Here is a 15,054-nt window from a genome sequence, read left to right on the forward strand (position 1 = left end):
TACAAGCAAGTAAGCATTGGCATTAAAAAATCAAATAGGTATTCAGTAGATTTATCAATAATATATGCCTTTAGGCAGATAAGCATCGACGATAAGAAAAAACCCAACAGATTTTGAATGATTTTTTAAATAAAATAATCTCTTTGACGAGTAACCATCGGCGATTAGAATCCTAACAGTTCTTGAGTACATTTATCAATAAAATAATGTCTTAGGCAAGTAAGCATCGGTAAATAGAAACTCAACAATTTACTAGTGAATTTATTATTTAAATAACTTTTTAAGCAAATAAGCATTGGTGAATAGAATACCAACTATTTTTTACTGGATTTATTAAAAAAATAATCTCTTGGGCGAGTAAGCACGTTTGATTATTGGAACCCAACAGGTTTTCAGTAGATTTGTCAGTAATATCTGCCTTCAGGCGAGTAAGCATCAGTGATGGAAACCCAACAGATTTTGGGTGGTTTTAATGATAAAATAATCTCTTTGACGAGTAACCATCGGCGATTAGAATCCTAAGAGATTTTTCTTGGATTTATCAATAAAATAATGCCTTAGGCAAGTAAGCATCGGTAAATAAAAACTCAACAATTGATTAGTGAATTTATTATTACAATAATTTTTTAGCGAGTAAGCATCGGTGATACGAAACCCAACAGATTTTGAGTGATTATATTAATAAAATAATCTCTTTGGCGAGTGAGCATCGGCGATTAAAATCCTAGTAGTTTTTAGTGGATTTATCAATAAAATAATCTTTTAAGCAATTGAGCATCAGGGATAAGAAACTTAATGGGTTTCCAGTGGATTTATTAACAATATCTGCCTTTGGGCGAGTAAGCGGTAGTGATACGGAGCCCAACATATTTTTTATGAATTTATTAGTAAAATAATCTTTTACGCTAGTGAGCATCGGTGAAAAGAAATCATACAGTTGTTTAGTATATTTATTCATAAATCTTCAAAGAGATTAATTATGTAAATAAATTTCCTAAAAACCAGTTAGGTTTCTAATCCCCAAAGCCTACTCACCTCAAAGATTATTTTTTAATTTAATTCCCAAATAAACAGTTGACGTTCTAATTGCTGATGCCTACTCGCCTGAAAGATTAAAAAAAAAAAAAAATTACCAAATAAACAGTTGGGTTTCTAATCGACGATGCTTACTCGTTCGAAAGATTATTTTATATATAAATCCAATGAAAATCACTTGGGTTTCTAATCGCCGATGCTTACTCGGTTAAATAATTAATTTAATAATAAAACCTGCAGTGAAAAACAGTCAATGTTCTTATCGGCGATGCTAAACTCTTTTAAAAGATTATTTTATTAATAAATCCAGTGAAAAAAAGTTGGGTTTTTAATCGCCCATACTTACTCGGTTAAAAAATTATTTTATTAAAAAGTCCAGTGAAAAATGGTTGGGTTTCTAATCACCAATTCCTACTCGCCTCAAGAATTATATTTTAATTTAATTCCCAAATAAACAGTTGACGTTCTAATCGCCAATGCCTACTCGCCTGAAAGATTAAAAAAAAAGTAAATTCCCAAATAAACAGTTGGGTTTCTAATCGCCGATGCTTACTCGTTTAAAAGATTATTTCATTAATAAATCCAGTGAAAAAAAGTTGGGTTTTTAATCGCCAATACTTACTCGGTTAAAAGATTATTTTATTAATAAATCCAGTGAAAAATGGTTGGGTTTCCAATCACCGATGCCTACTAGCCTCAAAAATTATTTTTTTATTTAATTCTCAAATAAACAGTTGGGCTTCTAATCGCGGATGCTTACTCACCTTAAAGATTATTTTAATATCTCATTTTCAAAAAAACAGTTGGGGTTGAATCACCGCTGCTTACTCACCAAGGCAGACATTGTTATTAAATATACTGATAAACTATTGGGTTTCTCATCGCCGATGCTTGATTGCTTAAAAGGTTATTTAATTAAATTAATTTTTTTTTGTGATTCAAGATTTGAATCCTAATTTATTGAATCTAAATAATTAAATCCAAATGAAATTTTTCAATTAGTCATGTTGTACTCCAGGGACCAAAAGGTTCAAGACCTATCGACACGTAGATGAAAAAATAAGCATTCTGATTCACGCTGAGCCATCGCGCTGAAAGCGTGAGATTTTCTCTAGTTTCTAGATGTAGCTGTTATTTCTCAGACGATAAAGCTTCGTATGGATTAAATACTGATCCTTTTTTAGTAACATCTTACACGTTAGAGAGGTGTGCCCCATGAACGCACATGTCTTGCTTGATCGTAATTTTATTTATTATTTTTTTATTTTTTTTATTTTCGCAAATCAGACTAAAAAGTTTGATGAAATAGAAAAATTTGACCAAGTTAATGCGTGAAATGAGCTTCTTCTACAGTATACAAAAAATTAAAATTTTATCTCCAAGCAGTTCAACGTTAAAAGATTAAGAGTTTTACTGAGTATTCGAGCTCAACGCATGAGACCCTCTCACATTCTGGTTTTTTTATCAGGCGATGCATGTTCAAAAAAATTTGAATTGAATTGTTCCTCTGTGAAATTTACTGAGAAAAAAATATGCACTGAATAAGCGTAGTGGACGTGCGTAATCATTTCTCAAAAATCAGATCTCCGGTTAAAATACTTCGGCCTTGCTATTTGAATTTTGCGCTGGTACGGTAACTGATCAAATCTCTGCAGTCGGTAACCTTGTCTCCTGGCATACCTATTACCACCTTCTCCGTAAAAGAGTTTAGCTGTGCGTAGTCGCCCCTCCACAATGCTTAGGCCCCGCCTCCTGAGGCTAAGTGCTCTGTGATTGGAGGAATTGATCGATTATTAAATCAACAATATCTCGTTAATTATCCATCGAATCCAAATTTTGTAAAAAGCTTTTCGAGAGCTTTTGATGAGCTTTATCTCGTGGTATAGTTTTCCGGGCTCAAAATCAGAACGCCCTGTATAAACCTTCGACACATAATATTATGATATTACAGACAGGGTAAGCATGTAAAATTTCCACTCTCCAATTCATGGATGTGACAAAATTTGCTCAGAAAATCTTATAAACATTAGTTCTCACTCATATTTGAAATCTTTCAGAAAAAGTATTTTATTAAAAAATACATTGAACCTATGTACATATTTCTATGAGGTCATCTAAAAAGCATATAGTTTTATTAATTTTTTTTTTACTTCGCCTCTTATTTTTTCTAAAACCAAACTCATTATTTCCAATATCTTGAGTCAACTATCCATACAAATTTTTGTATTTATGCTTTATGCAAGCCATGATTTTTTACATAGATTTAATTATCCATTTAATTACCCATATTAAAAACTAAATGCTCGTTCATTTAAAAATTATACTGCAGACGTATTTTCTATACAATTATATTTGAAATTATGTTTGTTACAGATGAATGCATCAATGGAAAATCTTTTCTAGATCTGACTCAACAAGATCTTACTCTTATGAAAATTAAAATGGGTCCTACTAAAGAGTTGATGAGGATAATTAATCATGAAAGAAACAAGGTGACCAAATTTGATTAATAAGTACCAAGTATTTATCTTTTTAGTAAAACTGCTTATTAACTTAAAATTATTTATAAAATAAGTAATTACTAGTTAATTCATAAGAATTAGCGCTTTTTATGAAATAAACCCTTTATGCACATATTTTATTTTTAGATACCTGTTATATACACAATTGATAGTAATAATGGCTCCTTAATGACTGCTGTGAATGAGGACTGCGGCATAACTGAAACTAATTTAGAATTGAGTGGAAAAAGAATTTATTCTGATACCGAATTAATAGAGATGGGTGCATCAGATGATGAAAATACTTGCAGTAACAAAATTTCTTCTGGAGTCTCTGAAAAATGTGCATCCAACAATGTGATTGAGAAACCATCCAAAACACTATCCACTGCTGTTGACTCAAGTTTAGCAAAGCGTTCTTCAAAACAAACTTGCCCAGATACAGGGCCTAAAGTCAACGTTTACAAGTTTTCGGTAATGATTTTTTTCTACGTTGGGAAACTACATATGACTCAAATTTATCTTAGTGTATTGTCTACAATAATAGCCAAGCATCTATGCATTGACAAAAATTATTTTTTTCATTTGTTTCAACTACAATGATTCTATTTTATTTCCCAAAATAAAATAGAGTACAAAATAATTAATAAATAAGCATAAAATATTTAATTTATTTTTGGTTGAATATGTAATTTCTTAGATTAATTTTAATATATTTATAGCGCTATTCCACAGTTGAAGAGACACTCAATATGTCTCTTCAAGGTAAAAAGCTCATCAGAGCAGCAAGAAACTTATTTACAGAAGAAGACAGACGATCGTTAGTTCGTACACTTGTGGCCGAGTTGATTGAAACACAAAACAAGTAATGAACATGTAACAAATTGATAACATTTGTTGTAATAGAGAATAATATACTTTCAAATATTTTAGGTATATACCCATCGAATCAAAAATTGAGCTGGCTAAAGCCATTGTCAGCGAATTCCCGTTACTGAAAAATTCACACTCTGTATTAGGATTTGTAAGTCGAAAGATCTAAATCGATTACATTTATAAACCAAATATTGACACGAATTTTAATTGTAGGAACACTATTTTGATCCTACAAGCAAATTAGGTTTTATACAGTATAGGCTTCATACTGTACAAAAACATTTACCTAAAGATCAAAGGCGATACAAAAAACAAAAAACCATTCAAAAGAAGCCGCTTACTTCGCTAGAAATGTTGCCTGAAGAAGCTGTAGCAGAACATGTGAGTATACGTATAACGTAAACTTGAACAATTTTTTGAACATAATAAAATTGATTATGTAAATGGGAATGAACTTAGATCGAATGGATGAATCGGAAACATCCTAATGAAATGAACAGAGCATCAATTTTCAATGTTATGCAAAAAACGCACGTAAATCGTAGAAAATGGATATTACTACAGAATCCAATAATTCCGGAGATTTTAAACAAATATGGACGATTAAAAGATTTCTGCGGGGATTTGGTAATTATAATCGTTCATTTATATTCACTACCACGACGTATATAAATGTATAGAAATATAACTACAATATTTAAAAAATATTATCATTAATACGCGAATATTATCATGTTTATGATTATGAATATCAATTTTTCCAGTGCGTTATTAATTTCAGTATATTTCTTGCTTGCAGATTGATGCAGAATTTAATTCAATGTTTCCACAGTCTGGAGATAATTTTATAATTAAATTTTCAACTTTTTACGCTCCTCGTATACTTAAATACATGGAGTTTTGCAAACCTCTTTCAATACCGAAATATGAAGAAAATATTGGTGAGTAAATAGTTTTCACCTAGATAATGCAAGTAAAATTAAAGTTTTCTAGTGAATCAAAACTATTCACTGATATAAAAGTGAATTGATTCACTTTTAAATAAGTGAATATTAACTTTATCATCCAGTTTATATTCACTGGTTAAAATAGAGTGTATGGTTCCAATATTTGATATAGTGAATATTCACTATTTCAAAGTTGTATACTTATAACTTTTTGAAATAGTGAATATTTACTTTAAAACTATTATTTTTATTATATCTATACTCTAAGTAACAAGTGGTTATTACCACAAGGTATGAATTAGAAATAAAAATGCAAGACAAAAAAAAAGTATATGTATGCAGACAAATACTCATTGATAATTAGATTTATAATATACTCTCTAAATTCAAAATAGTGAAAAACCACTATTTTAAAATAAATATTCACTATTTTAAAAAGTTATTAGTATACAACTTTAAAATAGTGAATATTCACTATATCAAATATTGGAACCATACACTCTATTTTAACCAGTGAATATAAACTGGATGATAAAGTTAATGTTCACTTTTTTAAAAGTGAATCAATTCACTTTTATATCATTGAATAGTTTTGATTCACTATTTCAAATAGTGAAATGAATAATATGATACAACTATAAGGAAATAAAAATATAAATGATGACAACACAACAGCGTCCATAAGCAGAAGAGAATCGTCTTTCTCTCTCTTTAGCTGTTAATGTATAATATAATGTTTTATCAAGTCCACGCGTTAAAGAACGAGACTTTATTTCATCCGCGCCAAGGGTTGGTTATACTTGCAGCGCAGTTATATATACTGCTGGCACCAGCACTCAATGCTACTCACATATAAGTCCACTGATCTATCACTACAGAGCAACATACACCACATCTACACAGAACCAAACTATGACAACTTGAACATGTTTTTCCTAAATTTTAATCCAGATTACATTTTTTCAAGCACAACACACGTCAGTAATTCCCTTGAATTCTAGAATTTATTCTAAAATGTAAAATAAATTTCTTGTATTACACTAAAAACGACTGCATATGCAAATTTAACATAATATATTTTATAGCATTAAAAACAGTTATTAAAAGACGCTTACCGTCGGATTCGACCTTGCTCGTTCAGCGACACACACACGACTGAGCTTTTTTACTCGAAAAAAAATGAAATAAGCGACTTTCACTTTATTAATAGTAAATTTTTATGACTTTCCACCTTTTAAACTAGGAAAAATATTTTTCAACTTAAAAATTAGTTAATATTCACTATTTTGAAAGTGAAGATCTCGTTCACTTCTAAAAATAGTGAAATTTTCACTATTTCAAATTTAGAGTGTATTTCGCCGATAATAATCATATTTAATATTATTGTAATAAAGGTTAGTTTTCTTGTGCCTTTGATTTTTTTCTCTCATACAATAGACGTTTATACTTTTTTTGGAGTTTAATAATGTTTGAATTTTATTTTTATCCTCATAAATTATATTATTACTATGAATTTACCGAATGGCCTTGTCAACAAAAAGTTTCAACGTAACAAGTAATTTTATAGAATTATGTTAAAAAATACACTTATTTCAACATATAAAAAAAAGAAGTGTTTATAACATAACAATACATAAATTTAAAAGAAATATTAATAAAAAAAATCTAAATTAAAACATAAATTTCTGTAAAAAAAAAAAAAACTTTATTTAAAAAAAAAACCTCAACCACCTTAGCTATCCAAACTTTGGTAACGATTCGTTTTGAAGTCACATACGTTCATTGATAACCTTCAGAACTTATCCTACAGTTTACAACGAGTATGATGATTAAATATAATAAACTGTCGGTTACAGCCGAATTGCCATCCTTCAAAAAATTGTGTAAGCTGAATATTTTCTCAAAATATCATTGGATTTTAGAGTAAGTACTTGAAGTACGGAAAAAATATAAAAGCAATGTCTGGAAATTAAAAGACTGTGCATGTAATTATAAGCATTTGCTCTCACAATTTAGTTAAATAAGATTTATGTATAAAACGCAAACAAGAGTCAGTTAAATAGCATTGTACTTAATTTGACCTAGTTATAAAGTATAAAGAGAGAAAGAATCGTGTCGTCACTTGCTTTGGCTGTGGGCTAAGCTATATATAACTATAGTCAACAACAATTCCACTCCTCTTCTCTTGGGCGCACATTTGGTATACTCCTTCCATGTATCTACAAAATGTATGCCTATATATATGCCCATTCCAACGCGAATTCACTCATCTTACATTTACGCTCTTTGATATACGACTCTCGCTCTCTCGAAAAATATGCGCCTGGTTCGATGGCTGGTCACGATGGGTCACTCAGATCAGTAAAAAAAAGTCGTGAGTCATCTCGTGCCGTAGCATTGGCGTTAGCAATCTTGCTACTCATCCTTAGTATAACTGTGTACACTAAATAATATATACAGAGAATAACTGCATCTATGTAGTGTCATATTTGGCAGTTTCAAAAGCGAACTAATAAGGCTCTCACTCTATGTAGTCATTTTTTTGTTACTTTTTCGTTCAAACTCACAGATTTGTTAAAGATTGAAATAAAATATTCCAAAACAGAAGATTGTTACTCCATTTTTTCTTCAAAAATTGACAGGAAGAAATATTTTTGATTACAAGTAAAAGGTTATACGTCAGCCTAATAGTTTGGCTTGATAGGAACTAAAAAAAATTTGCACTTCTATAAGCTCGATTTTCATAATATTCCATTACTTGTGCATTTTTATTTTTGCATTGATAATTAAAAATGTGATTATTAACACAACTTGTCTACTAATTGATTATTGTACGTTTATTCATGCTAATACCGTACAATTGCATAGTATTATATTTGTTAGGACGAGGTAATGTACGAATTTTAAGTTTGTAACAACACATAAGAAAAACTGAGATATACGAGATATCTTACGAACGGTAAGGTTAAAGCGGAGCAAGTAATTTATGGTGAACGGGTTTAAATTAATAAAGCGCATAAGCTAATCTTTTTACTTTATTTTTATAAGCACAGGGCCTTTTTACATTTTACAATTATTTTTATAGTTATTAGTACGGTTACTGTTGTTATAAACATAATTATCATAGTATTATTACGTTTACTTTTTTTTGTTATCTTGTAGATTTCTGTACAAAAACAGTCAAAAAATTATAGATTTTTTTGCTTAAACACTTGTACGCACTCCGTAATCCTTGTTTTTACACTCGTTTATTTTCACGCACGTAGTATTTAAAATTTTCGACCTCTAGAGCGTATGTACACGTATTACGTGATATTTTGTATTACTAAACATAATTATATACTAAAGTTACAATAATCCTAGAGATACAGTCAACTATAGGTCATTTAATAACTTTTGTTCTTTTTCTAAGAATACGTTTCCGTTAAAAGTATAATTTTATACTTCCTAACAATCACAAAGTCTACAAACATTATGTGATGTTGTTATTCTTGCCTTCTCATTTACTTTTTCAAGTTTTATACTTTTAGTTTTTTTCTGACTACGTGTGTTTTAATGTGTTTTTTTTTTTGTAATTCTGTATTGTTTCTTTCCGCTGGTCAATTGATATCAGTATGTGAGATGTCTTGTGTTTTTTTATATATTATTAAATTTACATGGTACTTAACCATGGGTTATATTGTACTTTAGAATATATTCATCTAATCAATAGGTGATCATCAAACAACTTTACCGCGTGCTGATGAACTCATAGCAGAACATACCGTTTGTATCTTGTTTGTATCACTATAGTTGATCGTTAGTTTGGGTGTGTGTAATTTTTTCTACATATTCAAAATTGCACCTTGTACACATGTACACATTAGTTTTCCAACATTAGTTGTTTGTAATTTTTTTATTTTACATTTGCACCTATAGCAACAAGCCTCTGAATCAGGACCGCTTTAAACTCATATTTCTTTACTTTATTCCTACTCCTCTTCCATCCACCCCATTTGTATGTACCAATGAAGGCTTTATCTCTAATATTCTTTTTATTTACACATATGATAGCCCTTTAATTTATATTTACAAAAAAATATAATCACAATGATAACATACGTAATGACGTGGCTTGATTGAATACACAAAATCGATATCAGGAACACATGCATTTCACATCTTTATACATCTTGCTCCCAACATTTTTGCATGTCTTTCCACCGGTGAACACAGTGACTATAAAGAATTATGAGAAAAAAATTTGTAATGAGTTAAAAGTTACATATAAAAGAAAACGTAGTAAGACGTTCACGGTACAAAAGTTGCATGTATAGGTGCATGCACATTTTAGCAAGGATGCAGAAAGAATTGAAACCTAAAACTTTTTGAGAAATTTGTGTTCAGATAAAAACATTTTTCAGCTGTGTTTGTATTTATTGTTAGTTTGGAAAACGAAAATCATCCTTAGCCACTTGGAAATTAAAATAAAAAGTAAAAAAAGAAATATTTTTTATCATTATCTTTTCACGCAAGTACGCACATATGCATCTTATTTCACATGTGCATTCATAATCATTTCACTCAAGCTCATTTTAAGTTAAGGTAAAATCATTCAAAAAATAAAGCTACGCAATAAAAGAAAAAAAGAAAGGAAAAATGAAAAGGCCGTTTGACAGTTTTATGTTTATTTTGTACGAGCAGGCACGACTCCCTACATGACTTTATCAAATTTTCAACCAATTTAAATGCATTCTTCTTATTTCTTCAATCACCCTTGTACAATAAACATTTTGTTAGGTATTTCAACTTCAAAATTTGCATCAATACATTAATTATAATGATAGAAGAAATGCACTTCACAAAATCAGATAAAAACACTCATTCACAAAAATCTCGCGCTCGTGTTTTAAACATTGTAAATTTTGTTTGTTTTACATTAATATTTTTTTTTAATTTTTTTTATTTTTCTGCTTTACGTTATTTTATTTTTTGCACAATTTTCGTTCTTGACTTCTTTTATGTTATTTTTACATCGTTATATTTTTAAAAAATACTGAACGAACCAAACTAAAATCACAGATTTTCTCGGACTTCGATTCCGGGTGGCTGGTTTTATTTTGTACAAATTCATCATGAAGAGCTAAAAAATAGTAAAATATAGTTTATAAATTTTTTTAACTTGATATCGACATTACCAATTATAATCTTTAAGTGAGTAAGTATAAATAATTAACATGCACACACCGTATTTTACTTCAATTTTTGTTTTTGTAGTAAAAAAAATTATTTATCAACAATCAATTGTAAAATAAAAATTTTTTTATACTATGATGTACGTTACATTTAAATGCTCTGACGTTTCTCACATTTATCATAAGACTTAAAATAATTAAATTTTTTTTTTTAACGCTGTGTTTGTGCTCCCTATTTTTCTTATTTATTTTTATCATACGTTGCGTGTCCAACAATTTGTGTAATTGTTACAGTGCAAGTTTATTGTGTGTTATATCGAGGTAACCATCTTCAGCTAATTTAAAAGACGGAAAAATCATCTGAACGAATCTTTGCGTTTTCGTTTTGTTATCTTACATCACAAGATTATCCTTTAGAATTCAAGAATTAGTATTTTTTTGAATGTGAAATAAATACTGTGAGCCTTCAAAATTTCTTTAACTTTACTTGCTCTCAGCGAAAAATAATCTAATTGTTGAGTTGCTTGGATAATCTTATTTTGAAATGAAATAATACATTATGCCAATACTTATTTATTTTTCATTTAATAGGTTAAATTGAAATTTTTATGTTATTCTCTTTCCTACACTTAATGAGCAGTTAACATCACATTAAATCCATGCATATTTTCAGATAAATTGATAGCCTGCAAGGATGTTTGATTTGTTTAAAGCTGTTTGCTGTTGGAAGCTAAAATTGAAAGATGGATCACCTAAATTATTGTTACCCAACCAGTTATTCGCTGATAATCTGCTCGATCAAATAATTAGTGTGTATAGCCTTGATTTTTATAATATTACCAGATTTTGATCACGAAAAAAATACTTGTGCCAAGTATAGGGATTCATTATTCCCTTTATTGTAGAAATCCTTACAGCACGAGGAAAAACAAGGTTTTTACGTGAACATATTCATTCAAGGAAAAGCGAAGGAGATACATCTTAAAGTAATCTCAACTTATTTTATCTCTAACTTAAGAGTTTGATGGAGAACCAAGTTTTATATTCATTCAAGATATTGAATTCATTGTGTCGAAAAGCCAACAATAGTGTTTTATGCTTCAGTTATGATTGCATAGGAGGCAAACTAGTAAAAGAAAATTCAAAGCGAGGGTATGTCAAAAATACCGTAAACGAAGAGTAAGCATCGTAGGATATTTCTAGTATGTTGGATCGTTCATCTATCATCCATAGAGCTTTGACTGTTGCTTACATTTATTCTCTTAAAGATGATTGTAAAAGTCACTTTGAAATGGATAATGAAACGATGAATACAAAATTTTTTGATACTGAACACAATGTGTTTTTGCGAAAGTGGCAACTTTTATTGAAACTGTGAAGAAGATAAGTGAAAAAGATTATATGTACTAAACAAAAGACTGGATCCCATGAACCTGTTCCCCATTTACACAGTCACCCGCCTCTTCTGTATACAATTTGTTATAATCACAGACGTGGCAGTATATTTTTTCTTTTTTCTCTCTTTCTCACTCTTTATCTTAATAAAGTTCAAATTATTTTAGCTGTATGTACAAGATTTCTTGTTCTTAGACGCCGAGCGCGATTAATTTCTTTTCAATCAGTCAGTCTCTTTTTCTCTCAAAGAGTTTTGTTATACACACAGAACAGCAGGCATGACATAATATAACATGTCATATAATATAAAACTATAGAATAATAATAGTAATAATAATAATAATAATAATATTAAGAATAATTGTAATTGCAATAATAATTATGATAATAATAACTCTATGGATGTTGTTTGTTATAATAATAATCATAAAAATAATAATAATTATAATAATAATAATCATAATAGGGATAATAATGATAATGGGCATAATAATAAAGGCCATAATGAAAGTTACAATAGTAATGACAATTATAACTGTTATAATAAAAATAATATTGATGTACAGATCCACCAATACGAATAGTTAACACTCACTCGTTAAAATAAATATTCAAGCAAATATCTTTTTCTACACTCTATCGTACTCGACTTCAATCACTTATATATATATATATATAAGGTTGTACATACGAGAAGAGAAAATGAGTTTCACAAAATAAAAAGATTATTTAATAGTACGTACTATATGTACGTACTTATGTACTTCAAATGTATATTTCTGTTTTGCTAAAAATGTACTGTTTCTCTAAATAAACTTATAAGTTGGTGATTGCATTGTAAATAGTTTAAAAGTTTGCTATGAGATTCTTAATACCGCGAGAAAAGAGAAAATTCCTTGCAATCAGTTACTGGCGCAGATGTGTGCTATTTACAGTTCATTTAATATCGTGATCATTTGATCATACGTCATTTACGACGCACGGTATGAAATAATTAAAGCACGAATAGACATAAAATTCATTTTCGTATTTAATGTGCATCAAAACTTTTCAAAGTCTATTTATATTTATCTATTATATTAAATGCTTCTCTTATAAATAAAAATTGGGATTGGAATTTTTTACTTAAAATTTTTTTTTTTGATGTTCTATTATTAACAAATAAACTTAAGGGTTGACTGGTTTTGTTGTTGTTGTTGTTGTTTTTTTTTTTTTTTTTAACGTATGTATTAAAACAATGTTGGCAAAAAACTAAAAAGTATTTGTAATCTAAGAACCCACTACCCACTGCCAAAATAGCAGTGTATAAATCGATAACCACACAATATATAGATAGGTAGATGTGATCGCATTAAATAGTAAGAGCCAGGATCGAGTACAAAATGAGACTGAGGCTGACAGGTACATGTATTTTTCCAAACTTCAACAAATTCTGTCACTTACCTCAGTATTAGCCAATACAACGGTATAAACACTGATGATGAAAAGCTTTGTTACTGTCTTTTTGAATAAAATTATGTTGCAAAGAAGGCTAGCACAGGGCCAAAAGTTTGACAGCTAATTGCTTATAACTGGAGTCTATAGAATGTAAATAAAAAGTTCCCTGTTCGTGTTGAAATTGTCTCCTGCTACCATGTTGCGATGAGTATGCCCATAACATTGCTTAGGTTCGTTTCATATTTAAGGAAGTTCCCAAAGTATGACAACAATCACGGAAAAGTATTGTTAGTCTTGATTCTCATCTTAGAATTCTTCATTCAATGTTACCAAAAAATTTAAGGTTACTCCTCAAATGCTCTAGTTTGCCGCAAACTTAGTCCGCAAAAAAGAAATTTGTTTTATTTGCTCAAAAATATCCAACCCAAAATAGAATTATTCTAAATTTATCAATCTACAAAAGTTGGTTGAAAGTTTTTAAAAAGTCAAACCTTTTAAATTGTTTATCACTTCTACATACCTTTAGAGAAAGTGTACAAAATATCAACTCTCAATATCCAACAGAAAAAAAATTGAGAAGCTATTTAGTGTAAAGACATGTTGCCAAGCACAGTTTGACAAAGAACACCCATTAAAATTATCATTGAGTTGTGTGTCGTTTGTTCACGACTTCGTTGATTTTTTCATTTATAAATGGACGATATGATAAATTGTTTTTTTCAATCTTTGTCTTTTAACAAAACTACATGTGATCAAAATTTAATAATAATGGTAAATGCTATTGTAAAAATATTAAATTACATGTCTGATTTTTAACAGAAATTTCCATCTCTCCTACGTTCAAAATTCGACTTTCATTGCTTTAGCTCAAAAAAATTGAGAGCACAAAATTTTATGAAGAATAAGGATTCGTACATGACATCCTATAGATAAATATATGTAAGTTTTGTGAAATTTTATGAATAAAACCTGATGTTGAAAGAATTACTTCGCACTACTGAACGCATCGGATAATTATTAAACGTCACCAACACACATAAAATTGCATTTTCTACATAATTATGATCTAATATAAATACGTGTGAGTACACACATGCTTTTGACAACATTTTCTCAAAAGTGACAATCGAGAAAAAAATTATTTAGTTATATTATCAAGCTTAACGCGTATCTCATAGTAAGCATAAATGAATAACGAAACTAAGCAATGTTATAGGTATTAACACATCACAACACACGAAGCAAAAAATCTTAGCACACTGAGTAAAATTATTTATTTATGTACATGGCAATTGGAACTCTTAAACTTGATTTTTGAGCGATAAAGGTTGCCTGACTTTCAACCTCACTTCAGTTTTGCAATCTCATTTTATTGAAAACGACAAGAAAAAAGTTTGTCATCATCAGGGCTTATGTTATTATGTTGAGCGTTATTTAAATAAGTTACGGGATTTTTTCACTTTTTGAAAATCGTATCTTCCTTTTGGCTTCAGCCTAACTTTACCCCTTCCCCCAGCACTTGTTAATGTAAGGGAATTTTTTGGAGTTTTATTTAAGAATTTCTTATAAAAAATCATATAACTAAATTTCAGTACCATTTATAACATATTAAATTATAATAATGATTAGCTACACAATTTCTAAGAAATTGAATTGCAAAGATAGTTGCTTATCCGTATAAGGCTCTTG

At 29.4% G+C, this 15,054-nt stretch overlaps 1 protein-coding gene across 1 annotated transcript in view; it reads right to left on the bottom strand.

The window, feature by feature from the left end:
• LOC106637938 (uncharacterized) overlaps positions 1–15,054 on the bottom strand; it is a 290,005-nt gene that overhangs the window by 237,282 nt on the left and 37,669 nt on the right. The gene's annotated exons all lie outside the window — the stretch shown is intronic.

Source organism: Copidosoma floridanum, unplaced genomic scaffold, assembly GCF_036245765.1.
Source record: "Copidosoma floridanum isolate Cflo_tuat_1 unplaced genomic scaffold, Cflo_Japanese_pri ptg000034l, whole genome shotgun sequence".
NCBI lineage: Eukaryota > Metazoa > Arthropoda > Insecta > Hymenoptera > Encyrtidae > Copidosoma > Copidosoma floridanum.